Source organism: Cetorhinus maximus, chromosome 7 (assembly GCF_964194155.1).
Source record: "Cetorhinus maximus chromosome 7, sCetMax3.hap1.1, whole genome shotgun sequence".
Lineage (NCBI taxonomy): Eukaryota > Metazoa > Chordata > Chondrichthyes > Lamniformes > Cetorhinidae > Cetorhinus > Cetorhinus maximus.
Genome location: NC_135885.1, coordinates 82,698,591 through 82,717,026, shown reverse-complemented (window position 1 = coordinate 82,717,026; position 18,436 = coordinate 82,698,591).

The following is an 18,436-nucleotide window of genomic DNA, read 5'->3' as shown; positions in this document are numbered from 1 at the left end:
CTAAAGGTGAAGTGGGGTAATGAAATAATTCAATATTAAAACTTACATTAAGATGTGCATTAACAGCTTTAAAAGTAGACAAATGTAACTATTAGCATTAGTAGCTTTAAGTGTAGCTGTGAGACCTTTTTCTAAGCATGATGGGAAATATTGCCAATACATAGGCATGATGGGTATAGTACTGTGGGAGCCAAACTAGCAATCACAAGTCACAAAACTTAATGACATACATAGGATGGGTAAACAAATGTTAGAGTGATAAGAGCACAGACTGGGAGGCGTTAGAACAGAAGCATTTCCCAGCCTCCCAGTGAGATAACAAGATGTCTGCATCCTGAACAACCGGAATCTACCCCATGATGGCAAGGACCTTACCAGATAGTAATGACTAGTGACACATGTTTGGAAGCATTCACCACAGGTGAAACCTTACACCCAGTCTGTTTCTGTCCGCAGGAAAGCAACCAGCAGCTCACTTAACTATTTGGTTTCAGACAAATCCTCAGAGCAATGGCAAACTGGAGGACAGCAGCAGCAGTAAGCACAATAACAGCAGCATGGGAGGCACCCACCGTGAACATCAATAAAGCCACCTGCCTGCATCCAGGACAGTATGTGCAGCTACCTAAAGGAGGGAGCGGAGAGTGGATAAGGAAACCGAGCGTTTGGGTTTCTCATAAAGTCACTACCAGTAGTCATTGTATTATTCAGGCTATATTATCAAAAGGGGGCAGTCTGACTCCGGTAACATCGCCCTGACTTTTACGCTGACACAGCTGGAAATGCAGACATATAAGGAATGTAAAACACCAGCGCTTGAATCATCCATTTGGCGTGTGGGGGCGGGGTGTAAAATGACATGCAGTGATGTTGGGCGTGCATCCCAATGCCACTGTGCGTCATTCTGATCTTCAGTTCGGCGGGCACCCACTGGAGTCAGCTGTGCACCCACCGAACTGTCAAAGGCCTATTAAGGCCATTTAAAAAACAATTGGCCCCATTGAAAAAGCTGGCCGTCCAACCTTAAGGTTGGCAGGCAGGCGAAGAGCCCAGCGTTTTTCATGGAACCTCATCCACGGGCGGGATGAAGTTTCATGAAGGCTTTATTAATTTAATAAAATGTTTCATGTAAATAGATAAACATGTTCCACCTCATTTGACAATGTCACATGAAGGGACATGTCTGAATAATTTTACTTCATCATTTATCACATTTTTTAGACTCTCTTTAATCTCCCTGAGGCACGGAGCTGCCTCAGGGAGATTTCTGCGATCTTTTGTGTGCATGCGCCAAAAAGCGCAGGTGCCGACTCTCCCTCCTCTCCCCACCTGCACAGGTAGTGCTGAGCGCTTCAGGGTGCATGTCACGCTGGGCAGGCCTTAATTGGCCCACCCATGCAAAATAGCAGCGAGCAGCCAATCGCAGGTGGGCATCAGCTGCGCGCCCACCCACTCTCACTCAGCCCCGCTGACGGGGATAAAATTCTCCCTCCGGTTGGGCATGGTATCAGTGTCCAACACAGAACTGAATATTATAGTGGGTGGACTAATCTGCTCTCATTTGCTTGGGTGTCAGGATTAGAGGGACAATGTTGTCAAGAGCAATGTATAAATGTTGTTAATTGGTCTGTTTGTAATGATACGAGATGCTTTAATGTGTCAATCTGCTGGTATCAGAAACCCCCTAAGTGTCCAGCCACCATGTCACCATCCCTGGATGGGATAATTAGAATTGGGAAACCCAAAGTGATATTACATGGTGTTACAATGGGTGCACTGGAGGTGACCTACGATTTGACCAACCTTAACCTGGTCTTATTGGATGATTGGGTAAAACAACAGTTACAGCAATTTTGCCTCCAAGACAGCTAAAGAGACCACAGGAGGATTGCGATTCGCAGCGCAGGGAACTGAATGAGAAATGCAGCTATACAAGTTCAGATGAAAAGTATTCTAGAGGTTTGAAATCATTAACACGACTCACAGTCTGAGGGGAGGCATGTGATATGTTGGCTTGGGACTTGATAGATAATGTTAGATCTAAGATTTGGTACAGCACCTCAATGAATATATCAGGCTGTGGAAAAATTAGACCTTATTGATTTATAGGAAGAACGACAGGAATTAGTAGTCACACATCCAGTGACAGGAGGCAAGAAAGACACAATAAAATTTCTGATAACACAGGAACATACTAGCAGAATATATGGGGGAATATCAATTCAAATCCTGGGAGTGGTAAAGGATAGGTGGGTGTAAAAGGTAGGATCCCGTGGGTATATGGTCCCAGAGCAGAATGGCCCACATAAGGGGTTAGTGGGCAAAATTAAAACACATGGGATTGGGGGTAATATATTGGCATGGAATGAGAATCGGTTAGCAGACAGGAAACAGAGAGTAGGAATAAATGGATCTTTTTCAGAATGGCAGGCGGTGACTAGTGGGGTACTGATCAGTGCTTGGGCCCCAGCTGTTCACAATATATATCAATGATTTGGATGAGGGAACCAAATGTAATATTTCCAAGTTTGCTGATGACACAAAACTAGGTGGAAATGAGAGTGGTGAGGAGGATGTTAAGAAGCTTCAAGGTGATTTAGACAGGTTGAGTGAGTGGGCAAATACATGGCAGATGCAGTATAACATGGATAAGTGTGAAGTTATCCACTTTGATGGGAAAAACAAAATGGCAGAGTATTATTTAAATGGTGATAGATTGGGAAAAGTTGAGGTATAAAGGGACCTGGGTGTCCTTGTACACCAGTCACTGACAGCAAGCATGCAGGTGCAGCAAGCAGTTAAGAAGGCAAATGGTATGTTAGCCTTCATTGCAAGAGGAAGTACAGGAGCAAGAATGTCTTACTGCAGCTGTACAGGGCCTTGGTGAGACCACACCTGGAGTGTTGCGTGCAGTTTTGGTCTCCTTACCTAAGAAAGGATATACTTGCCATAAAGGGAGTGAAGCGAAGGTTCACCAGACTGATCCCTGGGATGGCAGGATTGTTGTATTGAGATTGGGCTGACTAGGCCTGTATTCACTGGAGTTTAGAAGAATGAGAAGGCATCTCATTGAAATGTATAAAATTCTGACAGGGCTGGACAGACTGGATACAGGGATGATGTTTCCTCTTCCTGGGGATCTAGAACAAGGGGTCACAATCTCAGGATATGGGGTAGGCCATTTAGGACTGAGATGAGGAGAAACATCTTCACTCAGAGGGTGATGAACCTGTGGAATTCTCTACCACAGAGGGCTGTGGAAGCCAAGTCACTGAATAAACTTAAGGAAATACATAGATTTCTAGACTCTAAAGGCGTCTAGGGGTATGGGGAGAGACTGAGAATATGGTGTTGAGGTAGAGGATCAGCCACAATCATATTGAATGGCGGAGCAGGCTCGAAGGGCAGAATGACCTACTCCTGCTTCTATGTTTCTATGTTTCCTAATGACAACACGAGAATGTTGTACTGAATCCTAACATTACATCTTCTGTTCCTGTTATACCCTGAAACCCACCAGTAATGATTCTGCCATCATGGTGTCGGTTAAACCTCTTGAAGGGACCTTCAAGGCAGTCTAAACCTCCCCTATGCAGTGATGCTTTCTGATGGACAGGAGGAGATACATATATGGAGGATTAGAGCGTTACAATAACCACACGTTCTGCCTGCGGATAACTGACTCCTTTACTGTGAGGGACTTGCACCCTGCAGGCAGGGCCTTCACTGGCTACGTACTCAGTCTATGGTGGGACAGTACGTTAAACATTGACGACACCCTGGGTCAAATGGCTCGTGCATAAGTGGAAAGGACTCTGACCACTGCCAGGAGGTTTATGGAACTAAGCCATCAAGCAGTCACAAGGGGAAGGGTGCAGGTGAATCTGGCCACTGAAAAGGCTAGGAGATTGGAGGACTCAGCCAGTAATCGGGCCAAGATGTCAAGAATGCAGTGTAACTAGTGGGAAGTAAGGAGGGTGACAGCGGTCGTTGTGTCTGTTGTGGTCTTAAAAGTTAGTCTCTGTATTTGCTGTTATCAGAGGCTGATGATATCCCGAGCAGTTCAGATGGTAATGCTGGCCAATAAAGGGTGTACCTCAGGATCCACTATGGCTGAAACTCCCCCTCCCAGGGTATACAAATATCAGGAATATTTACAAAGATTTCACAATTTAATGAAATGATGATTCCCGGCCTAGCTTAAGTCAGTAGGACTTAGGCAAAGCTGTGAGAGAACAGTAGAGTAACAGATTCAAAGCCCACCGAACTCTAGTAGGATCCCTAGATTTTTTGGTAGGCAGAGGATCTGGGGGGCCTCCTGGGCCAGGTAGTGCCTGATCAGGGATCCAAAAGGAGGGACTGAAGTGGAGTAATGAAATAATTTGATATTAGAACTGATATTAAGATGTGCATTAATAGCTTTAAAAGTAGACAAGTGTAGTTATTAGCATTAATAGCTTTAAGTGTCATTGTGAGAGTTCTTTCTAAGCATGATGGGAAATATGGCCAACACATAGTCATGATGGATATGATACTGTGGGAACCCAACTAACAATCACAAGTCACAAAACTTAATGACCTTCACAGGATGGGTAAACAAATGTTAGAGTGATAAGAGCACAGACTTGGAGGCTTTGGAAACGAGGCATTTCCCAGCCTCCCAGTGAGATAACAAGATATCTGCAAACTGTATAATTCTGCTCATTATGTATGTAACTGGAGGTTGTACCAGGCAATAGAGTGAAGTGTGATAACTAAAAATATAAATATGCTACACAGACCTTGTATCGTCAGAGATCCTTGGAAAAGCAACCAAGATGACCTCTCCCAGCGTATGCTTGAATAAAACCTTTGTTTACTAAAAAACTTATGGACTTGAGTGGTCTCATTTATTACCACAAAAATTTTGATAAATTTAGAGGTTTGTTTCTCTGATCTCCACTTTGGAGTTCTCATCTACCAGAGCAGTATGTTACCACTCATGCTGTTTTACTTTGAACCTTGGATGAGGACCAAGATGACCAGCAGCACCAACAGGAGGAAAAGCAGCAACAGCCTATTCCTCACAGACCTGCAGCTCCACAGGAGAGAGGGGATGAACAGAGGGGTGCAACTCATAGGAAGCTATACCCATCACACAGGGTCTATGTTCCTCAACATTGTAGTGTTCAATTGTTTGGCATTTGATTATTTGTGTCTGTTGACTGTTCACTATGTATGATTAGTTATGCCTGGCTGTGGGCACTTAGAAAAGGAAACTAAACTGCTGCAAGCTGATGTATGCATGAGAGTACAGACATTTTAAAGCATTGATTAAAACTCCTGTTGCACACATGGCAACTGGTGTATCATCTCTGCATGTCTCTGAGGCATACAATACAATATATGTGTCTGAATGTCAGTATCTCAGGAGGTTCAGAGACACATATCAGATGTGAAAGGCATTTGCAGCCTGTGGAACAAGAATTGCTGTGGTTACCAACATCCTCAAATTCTTTGCCTCTGGGTGCCTCTGGGTCTCTGTGAGAAGATCCCTCAGTTATTTAACTGTTAACTTACTGACTGGCTGCTTGGAGACAAGGAATATCCACTTAAAATGTGACTGCTGTCACTCAATGGGCAACCCAAACACTGAGGCCTGGGGGTGATATAATGAAAACCATATGATAACCAGGTGTATCATTGAGTAAATAATTGACATGCTGAATCTGTACTTCAGGTGTCTGAACAGATCTGGAGGTGCCCTTCAATGAGCACCAGCCAGGGTCTCCAGAATGGTCTTGGTGTGCTGCTCTCTGCACAACATTGCACAGTAGTGAGGTTTGGACCTGAGGAAGGAAGGTATAGACAAAGATAATCTTCAGATGATTCCAAAGGTTAGGAGGAGGAATTGGAATGTGACACAGCCATGGCACCAGCAGCAGTGCACACTTCTGCTGGGAAGGCCCACATTATGTTTCACTGAAGTTCTAATAGTCCACTCGTGTCAGGCGCATTCAAAAGCTACTTTCCCCAATACTTCTCATTCCCCCCAACACAAAGCCATCCTGTAAACAGCCAAGTCTCCCATATGCAGCCCCACATAGCTCAGTGTTAAATCTTGCCCAACCAATCATCACAAGTGAAAAAATCCTCTTGCCAAGCATCTACCAAAAATGGGTAACAAGGGAAGGTGATAGAAAGAAATAATATTTAATGCTTCTGCAGAGGTGGAGACAGGATACTCAGATCCCTGCTCTGATCACTGACATGCTCTTGGTGACATCCTCTGGATTCTGGAGCCCATGAGGGCCCTGCCAAAGACTGCTCCACCTGCACCTGGGCAAGGTCAAACTCAGCCATCAGGACAGGAGGCAGCATTGGGGTAACTCACTGAGGGAGAGGAACAGGTAAGAAGTGGAAATGCTTTGAGCTGCGTCCTCACTTCCATGGCCCCTTTCACCATCATCCATCTCAAAGTCCACCTGTACTTTTCTGCTAGAAATGAGCTGGAGAACACTTCACTACAGATTAATGAGGTGATGAATGGTCAAGGCTTATGTTTTAAGAATCCTTCTTAAGATTATATTCATAGTGCACAATCCATTGATGAGAGCCTGCATGCACTTATTTGTTGCCATGTTTAATTGTCACGCAGGTGGCCACTCTTTCCATGGACAAAAAAAAATCATTGCAACGGCCCACAACATCATTGCAATCATACTGTGATCAATCTATCTGTGAGCGAGTACATTCTCTCCTGCTGCTCCAATAGGAATCTGTTTGTCAACGAATCCCAAGCAACTGCATCAGGCTGAGCAGAACTTGGAGCATCCTATGGTTTCTGACGCTGACTCTCCACTCTTGTTCCTGTCTCCAAAATCTGCTCTTACTCACTTTTGATGTGTGAGTCGCCAGGTGAAACCCAACTGCTCCTACTGTTGTGCAAGTATCTGGCTGGTGCATGGTCTGCATGAGTCCTACGAAGGTGCATTGTTAGAGGGAGTGAGCTCCTCTGCGGAATCATTTTCATCCTCCTAGACTATCTCCTCTGGGACACTTGAAGAGCCTATGGGAGGCTCAAGACATGAATTAGGACTATCAAGATAAGAATGTGTTAAGCGACCTTTATATGCATATGATCATATTTTACTTGGTGCTGACATCAAGTAACTTGAGTGTTGCATTGCATGTGGCTATCTGATATTTAATTCTGTCACCAGGTAACTGGGAGGCCCATATCTCCCCATCTCCAATTCTCCAATAGCTAAGTATGTCAAGACTCCATTAATGTCCAGTACCTTCTACTCTGCAGCTGTCGGTTATGAAATAGCTGGATGGCCACCTCCAGTTCTCTGCCTCTCCTTTGTTTTCTGTGCTATCTTCACCTAAAATGAGGCAAAGAAGAGACCTATGAATGAGAGTAATGGCATGTGTTGAATGTTGGATGAAGAGCATTTGTTGAGGGTGACTATGAGGGAGAAGTATACATTGCATGAAGATGAGGGCGAGTGCCTATAATAGATGGACAGATTGGGATACGAGGAAGTAAATTGACAGAGAAGGATGGATGTACCTGCAAGATAAGTTGGTGTGAGGAGTGACATGCTGGAGCAGGCTTGAGAAGGCAGAAGGATGTAGTTGAATATGACACTGTACTTACTTTTCCTGCCCTGGTTAGGGTCTGAATTTTGTGCTTGTGGGGCCTGTTTAGTTATCGGGTCTGGGAAACGGGCCCCTGACCGCGATCAGCCTCCAACTGTGATTTCACACATGTTGGCCAATTAACAGCCAGCCAACATGAAACGCGCCCTGAGAAAGGCTCAACATTGCTGGTGGAGGCGGTAAGAGGGCAGGCACCGATGTCACCGCGGGTGCTGGTGAGCGCTTCCACTGAGCTCCCTGTAGGCAGACAGCTGCCTCAGGGAGCTGCAGACCTCCAAATAATAAAAGAAAGCACAAAAATGCTGCAAAAAATGTCCATGCAAGCACAATCGAGCACCTGAAGGCATAGCTTATAAAAGTGTTGTCCCCAGATATTTCAATTTATTTTATATCCTAACAGAGATTTCATCCCGCCCTTGGATGGGGAAATGATTAAAACGTGAATTCCCATGCGATGAGCTAAAAATTGCACGAGCAATGTAAAATCACAGTCAATAGGTTTTTAATGCCTTAATTGGTCCTTTAATTGTCGGCGGGCGCTATTCCAACTCTTACGCACGTCTGCCAATCTCAACATTGCATCTGTGCACGATGACATCAGAACGCACGCCTGATGTCTTTTTGTGCTATTTATATGCATTCGGGTGGGGTGGGCGCCCAACCTCGGAACGCAAGATTCAGCCTAGGTCATTAAACCGCTTTTGGTACTGAATCCATGAGCATAGCGCCACATCTCTGCTGCTGACCTCATGGGAAACCTCCAGTTACTCCTTCTTTGTTTTACCAGCAGGCGTCCCCCTGCCATCAGTCAGGGAGAGCAGCTCCCTTGGGCCCCTTACAGCCCCCAGCATCACATACAGAGAGGCATCATTAAAATGTGGCAGAACCTTTGACCATATTCACCCTATTCTGTCAATTCATTCTATTCTGCTCCCAACTCCAGAATTCACCAAATTTCATATTTGCAATGTTCCTCTAAAAACTGGAGTTGAAATTAACTCCAATGTGTTATCTTTACACTTGCTCAAGTTAATTGGTCAGGAAATCTGGAAATAACCTGTCAAAAAGCTACTAACAGGCACAATGCACTTACCTTCTAAATTTTATGTGTGCGATCAGATGCCCCTACCTTCTCCCATTCGCTCCCTGCATGTTGGCAACTTAAAGTTCAGCCTCATGTGTTTGAGATCCTTCATCATAGACTTTTTTCACAGAATCACAGAATCTTTACAGTGCAGATGGAGGCCATTCAGCCCATCGAGTCTGCACTAGCTCTCTGAAAGAGCATTCCTCCTAGTCCCACTCCCCTGCCTTATCCATGTAACCTTGCACATTCTTTCTTTTCAGTTAGCAATCCAATTCCCTTTTGAATAACTCGATCGAACCTGCTTCCACCACCCTTTCAGGAAGTTCGTTCCAGACTCGAACCACCCCCTGGGTGAAAAATGTTTCCTCAGATTACTTTTACCCCTTTTGCCAATTATTTTGAATCTGTGCCCTCTAGTTCTTGACTCTCTCTTGAGTGGGAACAGTTTCCCACTATTTACCCTGTCTGTACCCCTCAGGGTCTTGAATACCTCTATCAAGCCTCCTCTCAGTCTTCTTTTCTGCAAGAAAAAGAGTCCCAACCTCTCCAATCTATCCTCATAGCTATGGATTCTCCTTCTAGCAAAAATTAGGCAAATTTTCCTGCCTCATTTCAAATCCTCACGAGGTTGGTCTTCTCAATCCGAGCATGAGCTCCCACCCGCATTTCTGTGCACCGAACCATAGAGACTCTTGGCCTCCAACTGCTCTCTGTCTCCTGGATCCCAGCTGACTGCATGTCTGTGAGCTTCAGGTATATCTTAGAAACCCTTCTTCTCTCAAAGCCTATCTCCATGGCAATGTGAGTCACATAGGCCTTGAGCCCAGGTACAAATGCTGATTATCTATTCTTGAGACCCCAAATCTCTTTAATATTGGAAGTAAATGAACAGTTTTAAATCATTTCTGTTTATGACTCAATATTCTCAACGCTTTCCTGGGACTTTAGAGACTAGCAGTTTAACCACTGTAAACACAGATTCTGCTTTCATTGCTTCCAAACATGAACATCTTGCACCTTCTTTCCATCAAAACAACCCTGGCCTCCCTTTAACCGCCACCCAGGTTAAGCAGACTTCAGAACAAGGTCACATGATTCCCTTCATTTTTATCCTAAAGACTCAGTCCCAAAACATAACAATCTTATAAAATTTTGCATTTGCAATGGGTCGCAAGAGCAGATCAGAGGTGGAGAGTACTGTAACTAACAACTCACCACCTAACTCCCCAAAGCCTATCCGCCATCTACAAGGCATAAGTATAATGGACTACTCTCCACTTGCCTGGATCAACAACACTGAAAAAGCTTCACACCATCCAGGACAAAGCAGCCAGATTCATTGGCATCCCACCCATCACCTTGCACTCCTTCCAACCCCAGCACACAGTAGCAGCAGTGTGTAACATCTTCAAGATGCACTACAGTCATTCACCAAGGCTTCTTCAACAGCACCTTCCAAACCCACGGCCTCTACCACCTAGAAGGACAAGGGCGCAGGTAGATGGGAACACTACCACATGCAAGTTCCCTTCCAAGCCACACCACCATCCTGACTTGAAACTATATCGCTGTTCCTTCACTGTTGGTGGGTCAAAATCCTGGAACTCCCTCCCTAACAGCACTGTGGGTGTATCTACACCACATGGATTATAACAGTTCAAGAAGGAAGCTTAACACCATCTTCTCATGGGTAATTAGGGATGCTGGCCTTGCCAGCAATGTTCACACCCCAAGAACAAATTAAAAATAAGGTCACTTGTGCCCGATGATTCACTTGTGCTGGTTCAGTCTCTATGCTACCCTCCAAAGAACGCACAGTACCTTTATCTGAGCTGATGGTTGCAAGTATAAGATCAAATGACGGTATTTCTTTATCATCAGTCTCCTGCTCCTCTTGCATTTCGCATTCTCACTTCACCGCCTGACCAGATGACAGCTATTGGGTATTTGGAAAGAGAAAGGCACAAGTGTAGGGTTATGGTAAGAGGATGGGGTGTTGGGGAGAAACAAGGGATGCAAGTTTGCACCACCTGCTGTTTGTATAGCATAAGACATAACGGGATGAGGGGGAAGTTGGATGGGAGAAGATGGATTTTGTAGGAGTATATTATCATCTTCTATGGTTCAGCCCCTCACCGGTCATGGCCTCAGCGATAGCTGCACCATTGATTATCAGCACTATCTCTTCCATCGAGGTGAGGACCTGAAACCATGCCTGTCTCCCATTGGTTAGATGTTTTGCCTGCGGTTGTGTGCATCTTGTCTTGCCAGAGAGGGAGGTCTGTCAATGGTTGTGATGTGCCTGTATGTGGCAATCTGTGCATGCTAAGAGATGCAGTTGTGAGGCTTGCAGTAGTGCTAATTGTGTGAGGATGAGATGAGACTATGAATGTTAGGTGTGAGTTGTGCTTGATAGAGAATGTTTGTATGTCAGTGAGAGGGAGTAGTAAATGAAGCAATGTGAGAGGCTAATGGTTCACTTGCAGGGATATGACATTTAAAGATGAATACACAGACCTTAAACGCTTGTGTGAGGTCATTAAACTTCTTCCTGCACTGCGTCCAAATCCTTGTGGCTGTATAGATGACATTGACTATGATGGCTATCTGCTCTCACTGTCTTCTCAGTGTCTGTCCTGGGAACATCCAGGCCTCCTGTGGGCTGTGAACCTCTCCCTGTCTGCCTCTTGCATCGAGGTCATCTATGCTGTGTGAGAGAACCTTAGAGTGTGCTCCCTACCTTGTTGCACCATTTTCACTCTTCTTCCTGCTCAGAATGTCATCTGCAACCAGCACCAGCACCTACTGCAGCCGGATGCACCTGCCCCTAAAGGAGTGCAGGCTGGCTTTAAATAGTGCTGTCGAGCTTTAAGCAAGTGCTAGCTTTGTACAGACTTGGGCTTTTCTCCCTCCAGATAACCAAAAACTGGCACTTAGGCAGGCAGTGAAGTGGGATTATGAAGTTGAAGAGGAGCAGGAGACTGATGATGAAGAAATGCTGTCTCTTGATCTCACACTCACACCGATCAGCATGTGCTTTAGAGGCAGGATCAGCACGTGAGTCATCAGGCATGAGTGGCATGCAGCCATTTAGCAGCATGTTAGTGCTGGCTGCACACTACTATCATTTACACTAGCAGGCAGCATAAAATATGCTGGCTGCCTGCATGGGAACAAAAGATCTATTTTATCCTCCCGTCCCCTTCCCATCCATCCAGCAGGAAACAGAGCAGGTAGAAGTTCTAAAGTGATATCTGTGGCTTCTCTGGAACATTCCCACTTTCACAATTTTAACTGTCCTATTTGAGGCTGTGTGTCAGGCATCTACCCCAAGCAAATAAGGTTGTACTGAAAGTCATGCTTCAATAATGTTAAAACCACCCCACTGCATTTTAACTTCACTCAGTCTCAGTTGAGTAAGTGCCACTTGATGGCGCTGTCAACAACACCTTCCATCACTTTGCTAAGTAGCCTTATTGGGTAGTGATTGGTCCAATTGGATTTGTCTTGCTTTTTGTGGACAGGACATATCTAGGCAATTTCCACATTGTAAGGTAGATGCCAGTGTTATAGCTATACTTGAACAGCTTGGATAGAGGTTGGCTAGTTTTGGAATATATGCCTGCAGTACTATAGCCAGGATGCTGTCAAGGACCATCGCCTTTGGTATGCACATTATGCTTAGTCATTATATATCATGTGGAATGAAACAAATTGATTGAAAACTGGCATCTGTGACAAACGGAGGCAGAGATAGTGTTGTAATTATGGTTTTATTTAGTGTGTAATGTACCTTTAAGAATAATACTGGTTAAGGAAGATCACTTGATCTGTAGTAACCAATTGGAGAGTAGCATGGGCTACCTCAGCAGTCAGTGTAGAGATAGAGTTGGAGTTGAAAGCACACATATAGTAGCTGCTGAGTATATTGTAAATAAACTTAATGTTTCCACCCAAGAAGTGTCTGCAGATCAATTCTATCATTAATATTACAACTCAGCCACCCTGCAACAAACTGGAGATGAGGATAAAACAGGATTGAACAGAAGAAATCAAGTTAAAAAGAAATTGTCACTGTACCTCATCCAGTGATTGTAAGTAGCAAGCTCCACTAGAATTGAAGAAGTTATCCCCTCTCAAAATGCCCCAATTGAGGATAATTGACCCTTTTGAACCTGCCATAGATGATTGGTCTTACTATGTAGAATGCCTCACATTCTTTTTTCATGTAAACGAGATTACAGGGGAAGAGAAGAGGCGAGTGATCCTCTTGAGTACTTGTGGGAGCAAAAGCTACAGCTTGATTTGAAGTTTGATGGCATTCAGTGCCCCAAATTTGAAGAATTTTGATGAATTGGTGGACCTCGTGAAGGGTCACTTTCAACCAAAGCCCTCAGTTACAATGTAGAGGTTCAGTTCTAATTCGTGGAACAGAGCCCCGGGTGAGACAATTACATGCTACATAGCAAATTTAAAGCAGCTAATGGAACATTGTGAATTTGGTATGACTCTGAACAACATGCTCAGAGATTAGTTCTTAGTTCTGTTGAAGGGTCATGAGGACTCGAAACATCAACTCTTTTCTTCTCCGCCGATGCTGCAGACCTGTTGAGTTTTTCCAGGTAATTCTGTTTTTGTTTTGGATTTCCAGCATCCGCAGTAGTTTTTTGTTTTTATGCTCAGAGATTGTTTAGTGTGTGGTGTGAAAATGATGAGCACATCCCAGTGCCACAGGAATTTGTTTTACTGTTAAATTTCTTAGATTTCTTGCTGGTATGTACTTGACAGATCAGAGGCTGGACAAGTCAGTACCCAGTCCTATCTCAAGTACAAGAGCAAGTGCTACATGGTTGGTCACAGGAGCTCGTATCTGATGAAATGAAACTGTAATTCAACAGAAGACATGAAATAACCAGCCAGGATGTCATCTTATTGTGGGGAGCAAGAGTGATAGTTCCTCTAAAGGGAAGGGAGCCACTTTTATTTGAACTACAAAGTGCCTATCTAGGAATTTCCTGAATGAAGACAGTAGCACACAGCTATCTATGGTGGCCTGGGATGGATGGTGAAATAGACAGTTTAGTAAAGCACTGTGTGCAATGTCAGCAACTGCAAAAGTTGCCAGTGACAGCTCCGTTACACCCATAGGAGTAGCCAGGTTAACCCTCGGTGCGGTTACACATTGACTACGTTGGACCTTTCCTGGGAACAATGTTTCTGCTCATTGTCGATGCCCATTCAAAATGGTTGGGCATATATAAGGTAAGGTCACCAACACCGGCCGCTACAATTGAGAAACTACGTCAGAATTTTGTCATTCACGGACTACCAGAAGTAGTCGTTTCTTGTTATGACACAGCAGTTGGGTAAAGGCTGAGTTGTTTAAATCCCAAACGGAAATTGAACAACTGTCATAACCTATATTTTCAATTGGTATGTTTGAGATGCAGCTCTGAATTCAGAAATAAAGCCACCAAGTCTCATGAGGTTTTTTTAATATAAAACTAAAGTAAGTATTTATTAATTTAACACATACATGTATCTACAAATTACTACCATAATAACTTTTAAACAAATCCCCAAATTAATCACTCCCAGGCAAATCTTCACCAAGGCAACAATAACCCATACGGCAGAATTTTACCCTTGGTGTGGGGGCTCGGCAGGGGTGGGCGGGGTGGTAGGGAAGCCGACCCCCACCCGCGATCATCAGCGCACGTGATTTCATGCTGGGGGCCAATTAAGGCCCACCAAATGTGAAAGGCGGCTGGGGAATCTGCGAGAAGGGGCAGGCGGGGGGTGCATGATATCTGCCGGGTCCAATGGCGACTTGGCGGACAATTCAAAACTGGCCCAGGCAGCCCTTGGAAGGCTGCCACGGAAGGACGCTGAAGTCTCCATGGATCCCGTTGCGGTTGGACACGGCAGGCGGGAGGGCAGGTCGGCGGGGCAGTCGGCTCTGTGTGCCTCACAGCCCTCCTGGAGGAGCTTGCAGCCAGGAGTGAAACCCTTGTCCCCAGACACGGGAGAAGGAGGCCCCCACACCTCACCAAAAAGGCCTGGGCGGAGGTGGTATCCAGGTGGTGAGATGCACATGGGCGCAGTGCCAGAAGCACTTCAACGATCTGCTGCGATCAGGAAGGGTGAGTACCGTGTTGGTATGGGTCACTTTGCAGAACAGTTAAGAGCTGCCAATCCCCCTGTGGACCTCAGAGGTGTTAGAGTGTGAGTGGCAAATGTCAATGAGGCAGGAGCTGGCCAAGGGGGTGAGCCCTGGCTGCTTGGACTGAGTTCCTTGTGGCTCCAGGGTCACGAATCGGCTGAGCCCAGCGAGGTGTTCCTCAGGTGGGGTTGGCCACGCTGCAATGGCGCTGCAGGTACAGGGTGGACTAATCAATGCTCCTCTACCTTGGTCAAGCGGCCACATTGAGGTTGAGGTGCCAGATGAAGGTAAGAGTGCAGTTCACTGAGGTGAGAATGTCAGTTATTGCAATCATTCCAGTGTAGTCTCTATATTGATGTGAGCCTCAAACCTGGAATCCCCTTTGATTATGGAAAGACAAGGGCACCATGATGCATATCTCTGTCTCACCAGGGTGCCTGGCATACACAGTGTCAGTGTCATGACTTAAACATGTCCTCCTTGTCCCTTTTAGGCTCACCAGCAGGCAGCCACCATGCAGAGTCTGAAAGCCCACCCCTGACCCTGGAGGACTACCATGCTGAGCACGTATCTGCTTCACACCCAGAAGGCACCAGCACAGATACCAGCACCTCGGTGGGCATAAGATTGCCGTCTAGTATCTCAGTGCACAGTGATGAGGGCACTTCACACTCACTTGAAGTGCAGGCAGAGGCAGAGAGTGCCCAGGGCGCCGGCAGTCGGAGGACTGCTGCAGACCAGGACAATGCTCAGTCGCTGGCTGATGATGGGCCTCTGGAGTTGGTCCATTAGGCAGCAGATGCTGGATGTCCAGCAGGGTGTGCGGGAGGATCTGACGGAGATACATGCGGGAATTTGTGCCATGGTCTCCATTGTGGAGGAGTCCCTGCAGAGCATGAGCACTGCGTTGACCCTCATGGCCGAGCGCACCGCCTCCTCCATGGAGAGAGTGGCGACTCTCATGGAGAGGCTGCTCCAGGAGCTCAATCAGGAGTTCCTGGGGATGCACTCGGACCTGCAAGTCCACACACCGACAATGACCTCAGCTGGGAGATGGATTGGGCACCCTGCATCCCACCTCGGTGCCCGTCCATCAATGGTGAGCAGGGAGGTTCAATGTGACCTCATGATGGCGCACGAGCGGCCTGTTGTCTCTGTGGGCTCCTCTCAGGGCTCCTCTCTGGATGACGGCTGTAGCTCTTCTGCCCCTCTGCCAGTGAGTGTGGCATCTGATGAGTCTGCAGTGACTGGGGAGATGCCAGCCGCGGCACTGGCCGCTCCTTCCCAGGCAGGGCCAGCACAGGCTTCACAGGCCAGAGGACGACCATCAAGGCCATCAAGGCCATCAAGGCCAACAAGGCTAACAAGACAGCAGAGTGAGCAGGCTGTCTCCAATGCCGGTGCCAGTGAGGGGGGAGAACCTAGATGTAGCACCCGTAAACGTAAATGTAAATCACCTTAAGCACAAGACAGACTTATCATGGGTGATATTTTGTTTACCCATTTTGCTTTAAAATTTTTCATGGTGTGATTAAAAAGACCAGTTAACGTTCATTTTAGCTATGTTTCACATTCACAATTAAATGAGATGTTATTTTGGGCTATTAGCCTCTGCGTGCTGCATTTGTTCGGTAGGTGCAAGGAAGGCCATTATATAATGACATGTGTCTCCTGAAACTTTATTGCGAAGGCACAGAGTGTATGTTGTTATCCAAGGAAATGGTCCTGTCAGGGATTGAGTATGGAGCCTGCAGCCCTGGCATGTGGTGGTGGCTCTTATTTGATAGGCTAGCTGAAAGAGTGTTGAATCAAAGCGTCCCAGGTGTCCCTGTCTCCCTAGAGGTTACCCTGGTCAGCGTCCATGCCCTCAGTATTCTCCTCACCGTGCTCTTCCTCGGACTCACTACTGGTCTCATCATTTTTAGCCTGTGGAGCTGCCTGAAGATCATCTTCCTCCACTGGGTCCACCCTTGCCAGTGCCAAAGTGTGCAGAGCGCAGCATGCAACTCTCTACCCCACCCTTGTGGAGGCGTGACTCCTGTTGTACCGCTGCTAAGCTTCAGTTCTTGGGTGGCGGAGAGGCATCATGAGCCACCTTTTGAGGAGATAGCCCTTGTCACCCAGCAGCCATCCATCCAACGAGGCTGGAGCACTGAAGAGCCCCGACACCTGGGAGTGTCTGAGGATGGAGGCGTCATGGGAGCTGCCTGCGCACCTTGCACAGACTTGCAGAATCTGCATCCTGTGATCACACAATATCTGCACGTTCATGGAGTGGAAGCCCTTCCTGTTGACGAAGGCACCGGGCTCACCTACTGGCACCTTGTCGGCCACATGTGTGCAGTCTATTGCACCCTGGAAGCAGGGAAACCCAGCAATCGCTGCAAAGCCTCTGGCTCACTCTGTCTGGCTGGCCTCATCCGTACAGTAATAAATGAAAGTCAATGCATGCCTGAACAGAGCGTCGGTCACCAGCTTGACGCAACTGTGGACAGCTGATTGGGAGACTCCACAAAGATCCCCCAATCACCCCTGGAAAGAACTGGAAGTATAGAAGTTGAGGCCCACTGTGACCTTCAGGGCCACTGGCATGGAGTGTCCACCCACACAGTTGGAGCAGATCTCAGACCTGATCCTCTGAAAGATGGAGGTCACTGTCTCCATTGAGAGGTGGAGCCTTCTTTGGCATTACACCTCAGACATATTGAGGTAGCTGCATCGCCACCTGTAAACCCTGGCAGCAGGATAGTGGTGTATTCTGTGGCTGCTTCCGCCTTGGACTTCCTGTTGGCCCTGCGCCCCTTGTGCCTGTGCCTCTCCTCCCACAGGTCACTCCCCTGGAAACTGCATTGGGACACCTGGCCTCCTCTCCCTTCTGCCCCTCTCTTCCTCCTCAGTGAATGTGTCTCCAATGGAGACCACAATCCCCATTACCAGGGTTATGGAAAGTTGTCTGATACCGGGAAGGGCCCATGTGGTCTGAATCCTCTGAGGGCCTGGAAGAAAACAATGATGCCTAGAAATGCTCAGAATGCAGTTCTGAAGCGAGATGAAGTTGTCCAGTTCACAGAAACAACCTGCAGCGAGTTTGATCCAAAACTCCTCACTACTCGCATTGGCAATACCACTGACCCTTCTTCTCCTGCCCGTGGATGAGCTTTTGCTAATTGTGGCCTGCCCGCCTGCCCGTTTTGCCCATGCGACGGCTGAAAAATCACACAGGCTACATAAAGTCGGAGATAATCGGCGCATCAAGGGCCTTAACTGGCCTCTTAATTAATGGCAGGCGCGCCTCTGTTTCCATTGCACGTCCACCTAGTGAAATACCACGAGAATGGTGTTAACATCTGCACTCCCAGCCGACGTCATCGCGCGTTATTTCACGCTTGAGCAGGTCAGGCGTGCGAGTGCCCGCCCAGCGAAAAATTCTGCCCATAGGCTTTAAACTGACATCAGGGAAACCACATTTGACCGTACAAATTCAAAATGAGGTTCCTTTGCAGACAGAGTCCTAGGCTTACAGGCTGGTTAGATCTTGAAAG